Source organism: Macaca nemestrina, chromosome 19 (assembly GCF_043159975.1).
Source record: "Macaca nemestrina isolate mMacNem1 chromosome 19, mMacNem.hap1, whole genome shotgun sequence".
NCBI classification, from domain to species: Eukaryota; Metazoa; Chordata; class Mammalia; order Primates; family Cercopithecidae; genus Macaca; species Macaca nemestrina.
In genome coordinates this window covers 71718878-71734164 of record NC_092143.1, presented here as the reverse complement: position 1 = coordinate 71734164, position 15287 = coordinate 71718878, and positions in this window count along the sequence as shown.

Below are 15287 nucleotides of genomic sequence, written 5' to 3'. Positions count from 1 at the left end.
GCTGGGAACCATGGTAAGACCGGCAGTTCTATGGGCATGGGCCCATTGTCACACTTTATTGACTGTGAGGTTAATCCCTTGACCAGAAGCAAATTATGTGGAATACCAAGATGTTGGATAAGGCATTCTGTAAGCCCACAGGATGATAGTTTTGGAAGGTGCATTGTGTGCAGGGAAGGTAAATCCATATCCAGAGTCAATATCTATTCCAGTAAGAACAAATGCTACCCCTTTTATGATATAAGTGGTCCAACAGGCCACCAGGTTAACCCCCAGAAAATGGTGCCATATCAGAAATTCAATGTTTGTCTCTACCACCAACAGACTGGCCACTCAGCCGGGGCTATAACCAGGTCTGCCATGGTGTACAGAATTCAATGTTTCCATGTGCATGCATAGACTCCATCTCTGCTACATGGACACTTTGTTCATGAGCCCATTGGGCAATGACAGGGGTGGCTAGGGAAAGAGTCTGCCTGGTGTCCACAGAATGGGTCAGCCTCTCTACTTGATTATTAAAATCCTCCTCTGTCGAGGTGACACTTTGATGAGCATTCACACATGGCACAGATATCTTCATGGATTTCACCCATTTAGAGATATTCCACATACCTCTCCTCCTCATCACCAATTTTTCAACCATGTTCCTTTCAAGTCATTGACCACCAAGCCAAATCATTGACCACAACTCATGAATCAGTATACACTTGCACCACTGGCCATTTCTTTTTCCAAGTAAAAATAACAACCAGGTGTATTGCTCAAAACTCAAAGTTCTGCCCACTGGGAGGATTTCCCTTCACCAGTGTCCTTCAGGGATGTCCTAGAAAGGGACTACAGTGCTGCAACTGTCCTCACTTTCAGGTGGTGCCTGCCTATCATGCAGAGCCATCTGAAAACTGGGCCCAAGTTTATGCTTCCTCAGTCAACTGATCATAGAGAATGCCACATGAGGCCATGGGTGCAGGCTGGGAGAGAAAAGGCAATGTAGCAGGAGTGAGAGCCATGGGCTTTGGGTCACTTCTTCATGTAATTTACTTGTGTCTTCAGATCTTGCTCAAGCCTCATCTCATGTATCCCACTTTCATTTGATGATGGATGGAATGCTGCTGTACATGCCCAGCCTTATGGCTGTGAGGGCCATTATGAACACCCAGTTCATAACGGACAGTGGCCCATGGTTAAACTTTTAGTCTCTACTAAGGCCTAGTAACACGCCAAGTGCTGTTTCTCAAAAGGAGAGTAGTCCTATGCAGAGAGTGACAGGGCTTTGCTACAAAAAGGGCCTGTGGTGTGATTCACCTACAGCGGCCTGTCAAAGGCCCCAAATAACACCTCCAACTGCCATTGACACCTCAAGCACCACTGAATCTGCTGGATCATGATGCAAGTGGCAGAGCAGCTTGCACAGCAGCCTGGACCTACCAGAATCCTTCTGTCATTCTGGGCCCCATAGAAAACTAGAAGCTCTTCAGCCACTCAGTAAATGGGCTAGAGTAGCACATCAAAACAAGAATATGCTGTCTTCAAAATCCAAAGAGCCCCATTTGGTGTTGTGCCTCATTCTGAGTTGTAGGAGAGTCAAGATACAACGGCTCTTTCACCTTAGAAGGGATATCTAGAAATTTCAATGAAGTAGAAGACCCTTGAATTCTTGTCAGATTTATTTCCCCCACCTTCTGACATGCAAATGTTTTACCAGTAAGTCTGAGTAGCTTCTACTTATTGCTCACTTGATCCAATCAGACTGCTGTCATCAATTTTGTGAACCGATGTCATATCTTGTAGAAGGGAAAGATGATTAGGTCCCTGCAGACTAAACTGTGGCATAGGGCTGAAGAATTATATACCTCTAAGATAGGGCAGTGAAGGTATATTGCTGGCCAACCGAAACAAACTATTTCTAGTGGTCTTTACTAACAGGTGTGGAGAAAAATGCATTTGTCAGATCAATAGAGGCATACCACATAGCAGGGGATGTGGTAATTGGCTCAAGAGATGTAACCATATCCAGAACAGCAGCTGCAGTTGGAGTCATCACCTGGCTAAGTTTAGGATAATCCACTACCATTCTTCAAGATTCATCTGTCTTCTACACAGGCCAAACAGGCTAGTTTAATGAAGAATGTGGTAGAAATCACCACCTCTTTATCTTTCAAGTCCTGAATGCAGGCAGTAATCCCCGCAATCCCTCCAGGGAAGTAGTATAGCTTGTAGTTTACTATTTTTTAGGTAGGGACAGTTGTAGTTGCTTCCACTTGACCTTTCCCATCATAGTAGCCCTCACCCACAGGTCAGAGAACAAATATGGAGCTTCTGCCAGCTACTGAGTGTATCTATTCCAATTATGCAATCTGAACTAGGGAGGTAACCACAGGATGGGTTTGGGGTCCCACTGAATCCACTGTGAGATGGACCAGAATTAAAACTCTATGGGTCACCTGACCTCCATAAGCCACTACTCTAACTGGTGAACCACAGTGATAATTTGGGTCTCCTAGAATTAGTGTCAGTTCAGAGTCAATGTCCAGTAGTCCCCAAAAGATCTGATTATTTATTTTTCTTCAAAGTACAATTACCATTGTAAAAGGCAAACATCTCTCTTGGGAAAGCTGAGAGAAAGAGTAACAGTGTAAATATTTCTCACTTAGTGGGGGTATTCCTCAAAGGGACCTGGCCTCTCCTTCATTCAAGAGGTTCTACTCTACAAACTGGCTCAAATCTGGAAACTGATTGAGGGACTGTGACTCTCTGCTTCAGAGATTCAAATGAAACTTCTGTTCTCTTGAACTAGAACCCTTGCACTTATACAGCTCAAGTAGCAATTGAGTAGACTGCTCATGTTTTTTTGTTTGTTTGTTTGTTTGTTTGTTTTGAGATGGAGTTTCACTCTTGTTGGCCAGGCTGGAGTGCAGTGGCGCAATCTTGGCTCACTGCAACCTCCGCCTCCCAGGTTCAAGCGATTCTCCTGCCTTAGTCTCCTGAGTAGCCTGGGATTACAGGCGCCCACCACAGTGCCCAGCTAATTTTTCCACACCTGTGGAACATGGAAGGACTAGTCTGGCTGAGTCTTTGGCCTCATTTTTCTCCTGTGCTGGATGCTTCCTGCCCTCAAACATTTTTGTATTTTCAGTAGACACGGGGTTTCACCACGTTGGCCAGGCTGGTCTCAAACTCCTGACCTCAGGTGATCACCTGCCTTGGCCTCCCAAAGTGCTGGGATTATAGGCATGAACCACCCCACCTGGCCTCTTTTTTTGGGGAGGGTTAATGATGAGTGTCAACTTGATTGGATTGAAGGATGCAAAGTATTGTTCCTAGATGTGTCTGTGAGGGTGTTACCAAAGGAGATTCACATTCAGGGGACTAGGAGAAGTCGACTCACCTTCAGTCTGAGTGGGCACCGTCTAATCAGCTGCTGGGATAAAAGCAGGCAGAGAAACAAGGAACGGCTAGACTGGGTGAGTCTTCCAGTGTCCATCTTTCTTCCGTACTGGATGCTTCCTGCCATCAAACATCAGACTCCAAGTTCTTCAGCTTTTGGACTCTTGGGCTTACACCAGTGGTTTGCCAGGGGCTCTTGACCCTTCGGCCACAGACTGAAGGCTGTACTGTCGGCTTCCCTACTTTTGAGCTTTTGGAACTTGGACTGGTTTCCTTCTCCTCAGCTTGCAGATGGCCTATTGTGGGACTTCACCTTATGATCTGTGAGTCAATATTCCTTAATAAACTGCCTTTCATATATACATCTATGCTATTAGTCCTGTCCCTTTAGAGAACCCTAACTAATACACATCCCAATCTCCTTAAGCCTTGGATGCCTTTCTCTACCACGTACCAGTTCTGCCATTTCATCTTCACTTAGAGTAGTCTCGCCTTTCAGTTCATGTTTCCGTCACCAACATACCAAACTGTTAGAGCTCTTTCTAACTCCTTGAGTTACAACACTGAATTCAGAATCTCTACCTAGTGGGCCCATGGCAATAAATTCGACCTGATTCAACTTTCTGCTCCTTGCACAATTATCCTACACCTTCACTATGCATTTGCCTGATTTGTGTCTGTATAAATTGCAAAAAACAATGCAGAAGAATCAGCAGGGTCTTGCAAATCAACAACCTCAAAGGAGGCCATTACAGGTTCTTCAGGCAAAGCAGGGCCAGCCACCTCTGACAGGGGTGGGAGGCTGCTTACACTGGTAAAGAAAACTCAGAAGAAGGTAGAAGTTCAGTGTCCCCAGCTTCATCGGGATCTTTCCTTATGTCCCACTCTCATTTCCAGGATTCCATTTCTTCCCAATCAATGCAGTCACTTCAACAGAAGACACTTGGCAAGGTTTGAAATTCAATTTGTGTTGTAGTTTGGCCACTTGCAGGATGATATTGTGAGCTTGGTTTTCAGAAATCTCAGGTCTGAGCCTACAGGACAAATGAGTTTCTTTCAGAACACGGAAATTTTCAGGTCATTTATGCAGAACTTGAGCTGGGAATGTAAAGCCCTGAGCTCATCCTTTTCTTTCTCCACTTTCTCCAGTGCAATTAAGAGCAAGCAGCCTGTATTAGCATTCTCCAGACAAACAGAGCCAATAGGATATACATGTACACAATCATGCACCACTTAATGATAAGGATATGTTCTGAGAAATGCATTGTTACATGATGTTGTCATTGTGTGAACACCATAGAGTGTACTGACACAGACCTAGATAGTATAGCCTACTACACATCTAGGCTATATGGCATAGCCTATGGCTCCCAGGCTATAAACCCACATGGCGTGTTAGTTTACTGAATACTGTAGGTAACTGTAACATAATGGTAAAATTTGTATATGTAAAAATATCTAAATATAGGCTAGGTGCAGTGGCTCACATCTGTAATCCCAACACTTTGAGAGGCCAAGGTGAGCAGATCATTTGAGGTCAGGAGTTTGAGACCAGCCTGGCCAACATGGTGAAACCCTGTCTCTACTGAAAATACAAAAATTAGCTGGGTGTGATGGCGGGCGCCTGTAATCCCAGCTACTCGGGAGGCTGAGGCACGAGAATTACTTGAACCCAGGAGACAAAGGTTGCAGTGAGCTGAGATCTGTCACAAGAGTGTGGGGGCTGGCAAGTTCAAAATCCATAGGGCAAACTAGCAGCCTTCAGAGGCTGAGGCAGGAGCTAATGCTATAGCCTTGAAGCAGAATTTCTTCTTTCTCAGAGAAGCCTTGATTTTGCTCTTCGGCTTTCAATTGATCGAATGAGGCCCACACATAAGAATAGTCTCCTTTACTTAAACTCACTTAATTGCAGCTGTTAACCATATTTACAAAATGCCTTCACAGCAACACTTAGATTAGTGTTTGATTGAACAATTACGTACTATAGCCTATCCAAGTTGACACATAAAACCAGCCATTACAATCTCCAATAGTTATTTCTGCTTTCATTATAATTGGTAAATAACACAATTCTTTTGGTCCTCCAATTACAATGAAGACATCACAAGTTTTGTCTAAACTGTCAAAGCAGTCACTTCCAAAATCATGAAGAAACTATTATTATAATAATATCATTATTATATTAAACTATCATATACACAATGCTCCCAGCCCTCCCAAAATCAGAAGAAACTATTATTTAAATTTAATTTATATCAGTAGTATTTACTCATGGTTAAACACTACTTACAGCATCCAAATCTCAAATAGAACAGCTCTACCACTAGGAAAAAACCCTTAGTGGTTTGTGGATAGTGTTTTGAAAACGTTTATTTATAGCCAAGAATTGCCAGGAATAACAGCCAAATTAATAATTAAATAGAAAGCTTTTATTGCAAAAGGAGCAAGCTAAAATAAATAGCAACCATCTGAAACTTTTCAATATACAAATTCATAAAGCTTTTAGTTAACTGAACAGTTATTACAATAATAACTAACAATCTGACACCTTCAAGGACCCCTGGAGCTCCTGACCTTTAAATCCGAGAAAGCTGACAGGGACAGCCTAGCAATTCAGCCCGTGTGGGAGGAAATAAGAAAGAAACCAGTGCAAAACTGTGGGAAAACACGGAGGCAGGCAGAGAATATTAGGATGTGTTTTGCATTATTACATACAGGGGAATGGGTTTCTATAGTCAAGGACTAAAGTGCATAAAATTGTATTTTCATTTTCTTACAATAGGATTTAATTGTTTCCCTGAGCTTCCATTACTATTAGCAGAAAGTTTAATAATTTCTAGGTAAACTCAGTCAAATCAACGATTACAAAAAAAATTGATGTTATTAGTTAAGTCAGAATTTTTTTCCCAGGAAAATCCAAGGAGCTTATGTTCCACTTTCACCTAAGGGTGTGAGTTCTAGAGAGCTTGTGGAAGTGCCTATATTTGAGTAGGAGAAGCAACTGGGTTTTTTTTGTTGTTCTTTTTTTTTTTTTTTTTTTTTGAGACGGGGTCCCACTCTGTTGCCGAGGCTGGAGGGCAATGACGCAATCACAGCTTACTGCAGCCTTGACCTCCCAGGCTCAAGCGATTCTTCCGCTTCAGCCTCCTGGGTAGCTTGGACTACAGGCCTGTGCCACCACACCTGGCTAATTTTTTTTTAAGAGACAGGGTCTCACTATGTTGCCCAGGCTGATCTCAAATTTCTGGGCTCAAATGAGCCCCTAGTCTCAAAGGCTTAAGCCTCCCAAAGTACTGGGATTGGAAGCATGAGCCCCCAGGGCCACTGGCATCTGGTTCGTGATGGCTCTCCACCTTCCAGGGCCTCCACGGAGCTGGCACTCACCTTGCTGGGACTTCAGTGAGGGGCACCTATGCCAGCTGTGGTTTCTCTTTCAAATGGGCCATGCAGCATCTGCTGACGGCTTCCCTTCATCATGATTGGCAGCCACTTATACTCCATCCAGCTTCTCTCAGCCAATCTTGAGCCTCTCTTGAGAATACGAGAAACTTTCCAGCACTCTCCTGTCCCACTCACCATGACTGGTGGTGGGCAGTGTGGGGAACAAGACCCAGGCACCCTGACTAAGCCACCACCCTCACAGGCATTTGCCACTGCCATGCCAAGCTTTGGTGGGAGGGGGCTTCTCTGCAAAGCTTGGGTCATCCGCAGCCTTACTTGGGGAAGGAAGCATTTACACACCACTAGCCTACCTAGAGTTGAATGTTATTATACTACTCATGTGCACAAACACACATATAGAACCCAGGGAGGGGAAGCAGAACTCTGGGACCCTTCTCAACTCTACTCTTTGCTGTCACTGAACAAACATATTTTTCCAATTAGATCATCCTCTTGGATAGGGGAGAGGTGCACGCACAGACCCCTGCCTCTTAGTAGTCACAGGCTTCTCTCTCTAACCTATTTTCTCCCTTAGGGAAACTCTAAAGATATTTTTTCATAACGATTGTTTTTATTTTGGCTGTTTCACCACTCACTAGAAAAAACAAAGTTCCACAGATGTAATGAGCTGAGAGTTTTGGCAGAAAATGAAAGTGAAGAAAACCTTGATTTGGCCTTTCATGCTACAATAGCTACAATGTTCTAACAGAGAAACCATTTTTGTTCCCTGTTGATGATGGCACATACAGTGGAGAAATTTTCTTGGGTTTTAGGTGGTCTAACAGGCTTATATTTGAATCCCAGTTCCATTATGGTCCCTCTAATCACTCTTGGACAAGTTACTTAACCTCTTTGAAATTCATTTTCCTCATTCCCCATACCTATCTCATAGGATTACTGTGAAAGTTAAATGATTTACTCTTGTTATCCCGAAAAATGTTGGTTCCATAACCCAATTAGGCAAAATTTGAAAACCCCAATTGGCACAATGTAAACATAAACTACAGTATAAATGCTAAGTTTCTTTGTAAATTAAATAGTGGTAAGAAAATCATGATGAAGGGCCGGGCGCGGTGGCTCAAGCCTGTAATCCCAGCACTTTGGGAGGCCGAGACGGGCGGATCATGAGGTCAGGAGATCGAGACCATCTTGGCTAACACAGTGAAACCCCGTCTCTACTAAAAAATACAAAAAACTAGCCGGGGCGAGGTGGCGGGCGCCTGTAGTCCCAGCTACTCGGGAGGCTGAGGCAGGAGAATGGCGCAAACCCAGGAGGCGGAGCTTGCAGTGAGCTGAGATCCGGCCACTGCACTCCAGCCCGGGCGACAGCGCGAGACTCCGTCTCAAAAAAAAAAAAAAAAAAAAAAAAAAAAAAAAAAATCATGATGAAAATCATGATAAACAACTGTAGAACTCTAGCAGGTGTTCTTAAATGCAGGTTTCTAATAACTTTGGAAATTGTAACATTAGAATAGAGGAAACAACTTTCAGAACTCTCATGAAGAGCTGGAATGTTCATGAATATCATATAGAAAAGGAGTTAACTGAATTAACTGAACCAACAGAAAACTGAAGTAATCTTTTTAACTTTGCTTGAAACACTGCTGATCCTTTGTTTGGTTTTTCAGAGTTAAGGAAATTTTTCTTTTCAGCTATTTACAGCTTGTAGCAATTAAGTAAATTATACTGCTGTGAACAAAATTGGGAGCACATTTGTTTCTCTCTATCTAATGTCTCCAGACTTTGGAAACTAGTTGTGAGTATTCTTAACTTATGGCAATATAGTTATTTGCATAAGTGCAATAAGAATCTGTTTTCTTTTAAAACAGAACACAATTTGAGAAATTGGTTATTTTACCAAGGCTTTAACTGGAATGGTGTGTTTTCCTTTAAGGAATTAAACTTAACTTATATAGCCAATAAAAGCCCCATGGGGAACTGGCCTCATACCTTGCCTACAATAGTCCTTGTACAGGGTTTCTAACCTGTGGTAAGTAAAGAATGTCACTTTCTAACAGGTCCAGGAACCCAAGTTATCTTGGCACCACAAGAGGAAAGAAATTTACCCAAGTCATTGGTATTTGAGGGTACAAACCCATGGCTGGGTTCAGCTTTTAAAAAGTCTTATCTGAAATCCCTTCTACGGAACAGAGTTCCATCAAAGCCAATTTTAAAAGAGCTTATGTGAAAAATAATTACTCTTGCTACATTTTATGCAAATAATCAAGCCAAGTATAATAAAGCAAATCAGTCTTACCATGATTTGTCTTTAGTAAAAATGGGAAACTGGAGAGAGGAAGTATTACGTCTCAAGAACTATGGTACACTTGTTATTAAATTCTAGTCTCATTAGTTGTTTTTAAGTTGTTTCTGCAATTTAGGCTAACCTTGTTTATTCCTGTGAACCAATCAGTAACCTCTGACTGCTACTCAGAAGAAACAAGAGTTTTGGTAATGCAAAAATCTGGATCAATATTCTAATCCTGGGCATGTGCTGGAATCATCTAGCAACCCCATATCAGCTTAGTTCTAACAGTTGCCCAGTTCATGAAAAGCCTTCTAATTTAGTTTAGTTGGAATAAATTTACTTATTTTGCTTTACTCTTGTGGAGTATATTGCTGTTATACTCTTTGTGTAGGAATACAGGACAAGCTTACTGAATGTTTTCTTAAACACTTATTAATCTTCCAGATATCACCTTTCATCGAAACTCAAGACTTACGAATGGACCTTATCATACTGATGCTTTCTGACTAAGCTCCTCTCTAACCTGAATGCAGGAGACCTTCATAGTTAGGCAGGAATATCATTGCCCCTATTCAACCTAAGAAGTTACAGAAGAAGAGTCTTCATCCCTCTGCAATCCTTAGGATTAAGGGTTCTCTTATAAAAAGAAGGGGGGAAATGTCAGAGGCATGTGAACCAGAGCAACTCTATCTTAAATAGGAGCTGGGTAAAATGAGGCCAAAACCTACCGGGCTGCATTCCCAGATGATTAAGGCATTCTAAGTCACAGGATGAGATAGGAGATCAGCATAAAATACAGGTCATAAAGGGCTTGCTGATAAAATAGGTATAAAGGGCTTGCTGATAAAACAGGAAGAAATGGATTCCTGGAAATGGGAATGGGACATAAGGTTGCAGTGAAGGAGCTGGTCAAAACCCACCAAAACCAAAATGGCCGTGAGAGTGACCTCTGATCGTCCTCACTGCTACACTCCCACCTGCGCCATGACAGTTTACAAATGTCAGGAAGTTACCCTACATGGTCTAAAAAGGAGAGGCATGAATAATCCACCCCTAGTTTAGCATATCATCAAGAAATAACATGAAAATGAGCAACCAGTGCCCTCGGGGCTACTCCGTCTGTAGAGCAGTCATTCTTTTATTCTTTCACTTTCATAATAATAAATTTGCTTTCACTTTACAAAAAAAAAAATCATGATAAAATAACCACCTATTCAGGATACTTTTGAAGATTTTTTTTTTTAAGATGGAGTTTTGCTCTTGTCGCCCAGGCTGGAGTGCAGTGGTGCAATCTCGGCTCACTGCAAACTCCACCTCCTGGGTTCAAGTGATTCTCCTGCCTCAGCCTCCTGGGTAGCCGGGACTACAGGCACCCCCACCATGCCCCACTAATTTTTGTATTTTCAGTAGAGATGGAGTTTCACCATCTTGGCCAGGCTGGTCTCGAACCCCTCTCGTGATCCACCTGCCTTGGCCTCCCAAAGTGCTGGGATTACAGGCGTGAGCCACCACGCCCAGCCCGCTTTTGAAGATATTTTAATATCTAAGTATTCAGAATGGGATGACGTCTTAAGCCAGTCACTCACCACTCCCTACCTCTTTCTACGCAAACAAACATACATTTTGTCTGCTCTATAACTCTGTTTTGCAACCAGCAGAGCAGAAACTACCCAGAGTGGTCAGCTCTTACATTGCAGCAGCTTTTCTTTTACATTTTTTTGGTCTGGAAATTAGAGTATTTTATTTTATTTTATTTTACTTTATTTTATTTTATTTTATTTATAATTTCAACTTTTAGATTCAGGAGGTACATGTGCAGGTTGTTGCTTGGGTATACTATGTGATGCTGAAGTCTGGGATACAAGTGATGCCATCACCCAGGTGGTGAGCAGAGTACCCAGTAGTTCATTTTTCACTCCCTTCCCCTTTCCTCACTGCCTGCTTTAGTAGTCCCCAGTGTCTCCTGTTGCCATCTGCATGTCCATGAGTACCCAATGTTTAGATCTCACTTATAAAAGTGAGAACATGCGGTATTTGGTTCTCTGTTCCTGCATTAATTCACTTAGGATAATGGCCTCCAGCTCGCTGCAGCCTTTCAACATTAACCTGGCCATGCCCTGAAAAGGCCAAACACTGGGTCCTGGTGCATCTGGGATTATGTGAGAGTCTTCTGTGGTTTAGAGGCTCCTTTATCTATGGATATTGTGTCTGTGCCTGCATTTCTGAATCGATGCTTGCTCCTGATTTGGTACTTGCTCTTCACCCCTAAGGGGAGTTTTCCACTTGATCTATTCTCAAGCTAAACCCCAGACTCACCTCTGCTATTTCTGTCTTGTTTCTGATCCTGCTTCCAGGATTCATGCTGCCCACAGTGTCCCTCCCCGGGAGATGACCTAAGTCCAAAGTCCCATGGAAGCTGTGCTCCTAAATTTAAAGCCAAAAACAATAAAAAGGATTTGAAAGGTTTAAGGAAAAATGATCACGATCAAAGTAAAAGAGAAAGATGATATATGCTAAGTATTGTGGCCCTTGAAGAGGATGTGACTGGCAACAGGAGACAGAGATGGGATCTTTTAAGAAATGAGGGATTTCACAGGCAGAGGAGCTCAAAACCTACAGTATTGTACCATCCTTGCAAAGAAGGGGTGAATCCTATTCACTATATTCATGATTATCAGAAAGTGGGTTTCTAGCCAGAGGTGCCTTAGAAATCAATCATCCAGTCTAACCCCCGTATGTCACCTTTGAAGATTCTGACCCAGGAAGGTTAAATGACTGCACCAAGTTCATACAGCTGCCCAGTGGCAAAGGTGAGACCAGAACCAGCCCACGCTTTTCCCACTGTGCCTCTTTCCCACTGCTTTTCTGCTTCTAGAAGTTGGACCAAGACCACCTTCCTCTAGGTGGATGAGGCAGTCATACAGTTACCGGTATCATTTTCTCCAGATTTCCTTCCACATGGCTATATCTAAGACTATAAAATCAAAGTTTTAGAAATTAACTCCACCCAACAAGGCAGGCTTCTGCCTCTGCTTCCAGAGTCCTTCCCAGATTCTACAGCCACATGTCACCCACGCCCTCCTTCAAACTTTATTCCCCATTCTTTTCCCATTTCTTCAACTAGCTGGTTTTGGCTAGTAGAGTGGTAAAGTATGTTTTCATAGAGGTCTATTAAAAGCCAAAAATCTTCAAACCCTTAGGAATCAGGTTAATGGTAGGACTTGAGAAAAGATAACACGTGGTGAAAAGGAAATCTCCCCATCACAGCTCAACTCTCATAAAAGGGACTGGGAAAACGCTCATGGAAAAATTATGTTTTTCACTCGTCAGTGAATAGAACTTAAGGAGAATAAGTTTATCAGAACTTCCCAATATGATAACTGAGAGCTACTTCTGATGGGGGGCACGGGGAAGAACGTGTTCTGAAGTTGGGAAGACAACTGTGTGGACGACTCTTGTCTGCCTGGGTAGCTTGATGGCACTGGGAAACTGAACAGAGGGAGGATGGTGGTTTGAGCGAAGGCCAGGTCCCCAAATGGCACTGAAGACAAACTTCACTTAGTTCATATATGTGTTCAGGGCTGGCTTAGCACTCGTGGCAGTCTCCAGAGGTTCTGTTTTCTCCGTGGTTTCTGGAGTTCTTTCGTGCTTTGTATTTACCCATTGTATCAGTCCGTTTTCACACTGCTGATAAAGACATACCTGAGACTGAGTAATTTATAAAGAAAAAGAGGTTTAGTGGACTCACAGTTCCACGTGGCTGGGGACGTCTCACAATCTTGGCGGGAGGCGAAAGGCATGTCTTACATGGCAGCAGGCAGGAGAGAAGTAAGAGCCAAGTGAAAGGGGTTTCCCCTTATGAAACCACCAGATCTCATGAGACTTATTCACTTCCATGAGAACAGTATGGGGAAACTGCCCCCATGATTCAATTGTCTTCACCGGGTTCATACCATAACATGTGGGAATTATGGGGAGCTACAATTTGAAATGAGATTTGGATGGGAACACAGCCAAGCCATATCACCCATTACCCAAGCATACTAAACAAATATTTTTGTTTTTTTTGAGACCAGTCTCACTTTGTCACTCAGGCTAGAGCGCAGTGGCAGTGTGATCATAGCTCACTGCAGCCTCAACTTCCCAGGCTCAAATGATCCTCTTTCCTCAGCCTCCCAAGTAGCTGGGGCTACAGGTACACACCATTGCACCCAGCTAATATTTTATTTTTTGTAAAGACAGGGGTCTCACTATGTTGGCCAGGCTGGTCTAGAACTCATGGCCTCAAGTTATCCGCCTGCCTCAGCCTCCCAAAGAGCTGGGATTACAGACATGAGTCACTGCACCCAGCCGAGAAGCTTTTCTTCATCCATCTGAACTCTTTCTGCAGCACAATTCTAGCACTAACTACCTGGAGATCACACAGACCCCACAGGCTGAGAACACAGTCCTCCACAAGAACCTCCCCGCTTAGGCACCAGCCACCAGCTCCAGAGTCCCAAAGCCACCCATGCTTCTCTGTCCAACTAGTTAAAAACCTGGAGGTTCCTATCTGCCTCAGATTTGATAATTTAATAGAACAATTCACAGAACTCAGAATAGCACCACATTTATTGTCTTCAGTTTTGGGGTTCTTTTGGGATTGTAGGGGGGAAGTGTCCCTTGAGGCATTCCCATTTTTTGAGACGGAGTCTCGCTCTGTCACCCAGGTTGGAGTGCAGTGGCATGATCTCAACTCGCTGCAACCTCCGCCTCCTGGGTTCAAGTGATTCTCATGCTTCAACCTCCCAAGTAGCTAGGATTATAAGCGTGCACCACCACACCTGGCTAATTTTTGTATTTTTAGTAGAGATGGGGTTTCACCGTGTTGGCCAGGTTGGTCTCAAACTCCTGGCCTCAAGTGATCCACCAGCCTCAGCCTCCCAAAGTGCTGGCATTACAGGTGTAAGCCACTCTACCCAGCTTATTGTCTTCAATTTTAACATAAAAGGTACAAACCAGGACCAACCAAAAGAAGAGACCTGTAGAGTGAGGGCTGGGAGGGTCTCAAACATGAAACTCCACGTCCTTTTCCTGTGGAATCAGGGTGTTTCACCCTCCTGGCTCGTCGTGTTCACCAGCTGGGAAGCTCATTGGAGCTTCAGAGTCTATAGATTTTACTGGGATTTCATTATTTGGGCATGGTCCATTGCCTCATTGGCTACCTGACTGAACTCAACCTCCAGCCCCACTCCCCTTTCTGGAAGTTGGACTGATACCACTTGGCTCAAAGCTCCGCCTCTCTCAATCACATAGTTGGTCTTTCTAGCGTGGCCAGTTCCCATTCCAAAACTAGGGGCCCGCCATGAGTCATCTCACTAGTGAAAACTCAGGCTTAGTCTGGGGGGCCCACCATGAAAAACAGACACTCCTATCACCGAGGAAATTCCAGTGGTTTAAATTCTCTGTCCCAGGAACCTGGGGCAAACACCAGACAAATTCTTTGTTACACAATACCTAATGTGACTTAAGATGATGCCTATAGATAAATGGAGACTGTTGAAATGTATCGTATGAAATTCTTGTAGACTGTTTTAGTCATTCTAGATGTCATTTTGCCAGTGAAATGACTTCTAATTTATGGTCCCAAAGGGAGTATTAACCAGCATTAAATTATCAAATTAATTATTAAAATTTTAAGAGAAATGTCAAGCAGTCTTTTACTATGTCTTTATGTGATTTTTATTTATCTTTTGAACTATTCAGAAAACTTTTCAATAACTTGAAAATAAAATTTACCTTTTGTCCTTCTTATTTTTTAATTAATTTTTTTTTTTTTTTGGAAACAGAGTCTAGCCATGTTGCCCAGACTAGAGTATAGTGGCTATTCACAGGCGTGATCCCACTCCTGATCAGCACAGGAGTTTTGATCTGCTCCCAAGAGGTCACCGTATTGATGCCAAACTTGGTGCAGACACCTGATCAGCATAGTGCACTACAGCCCAGAGCTCCTGTACTCAAGCGATCCTCCTGCCACAGCCTCCTATGTAGCTGGGGCTACAGGTGTGCACAACTGCGCCTGGTAAAGTCTCCCTTTTGGTAATCATTTCCTTCAATTCTTCTCAGAACTTAAGGAACCACGCTTTCTAATATGATGCACACTCTTAAATAGAAAGAAGGATAAGAAAATGAGTCCTAACTTGACTTATTTTAGAAAGAAATCATAACCCCTTCA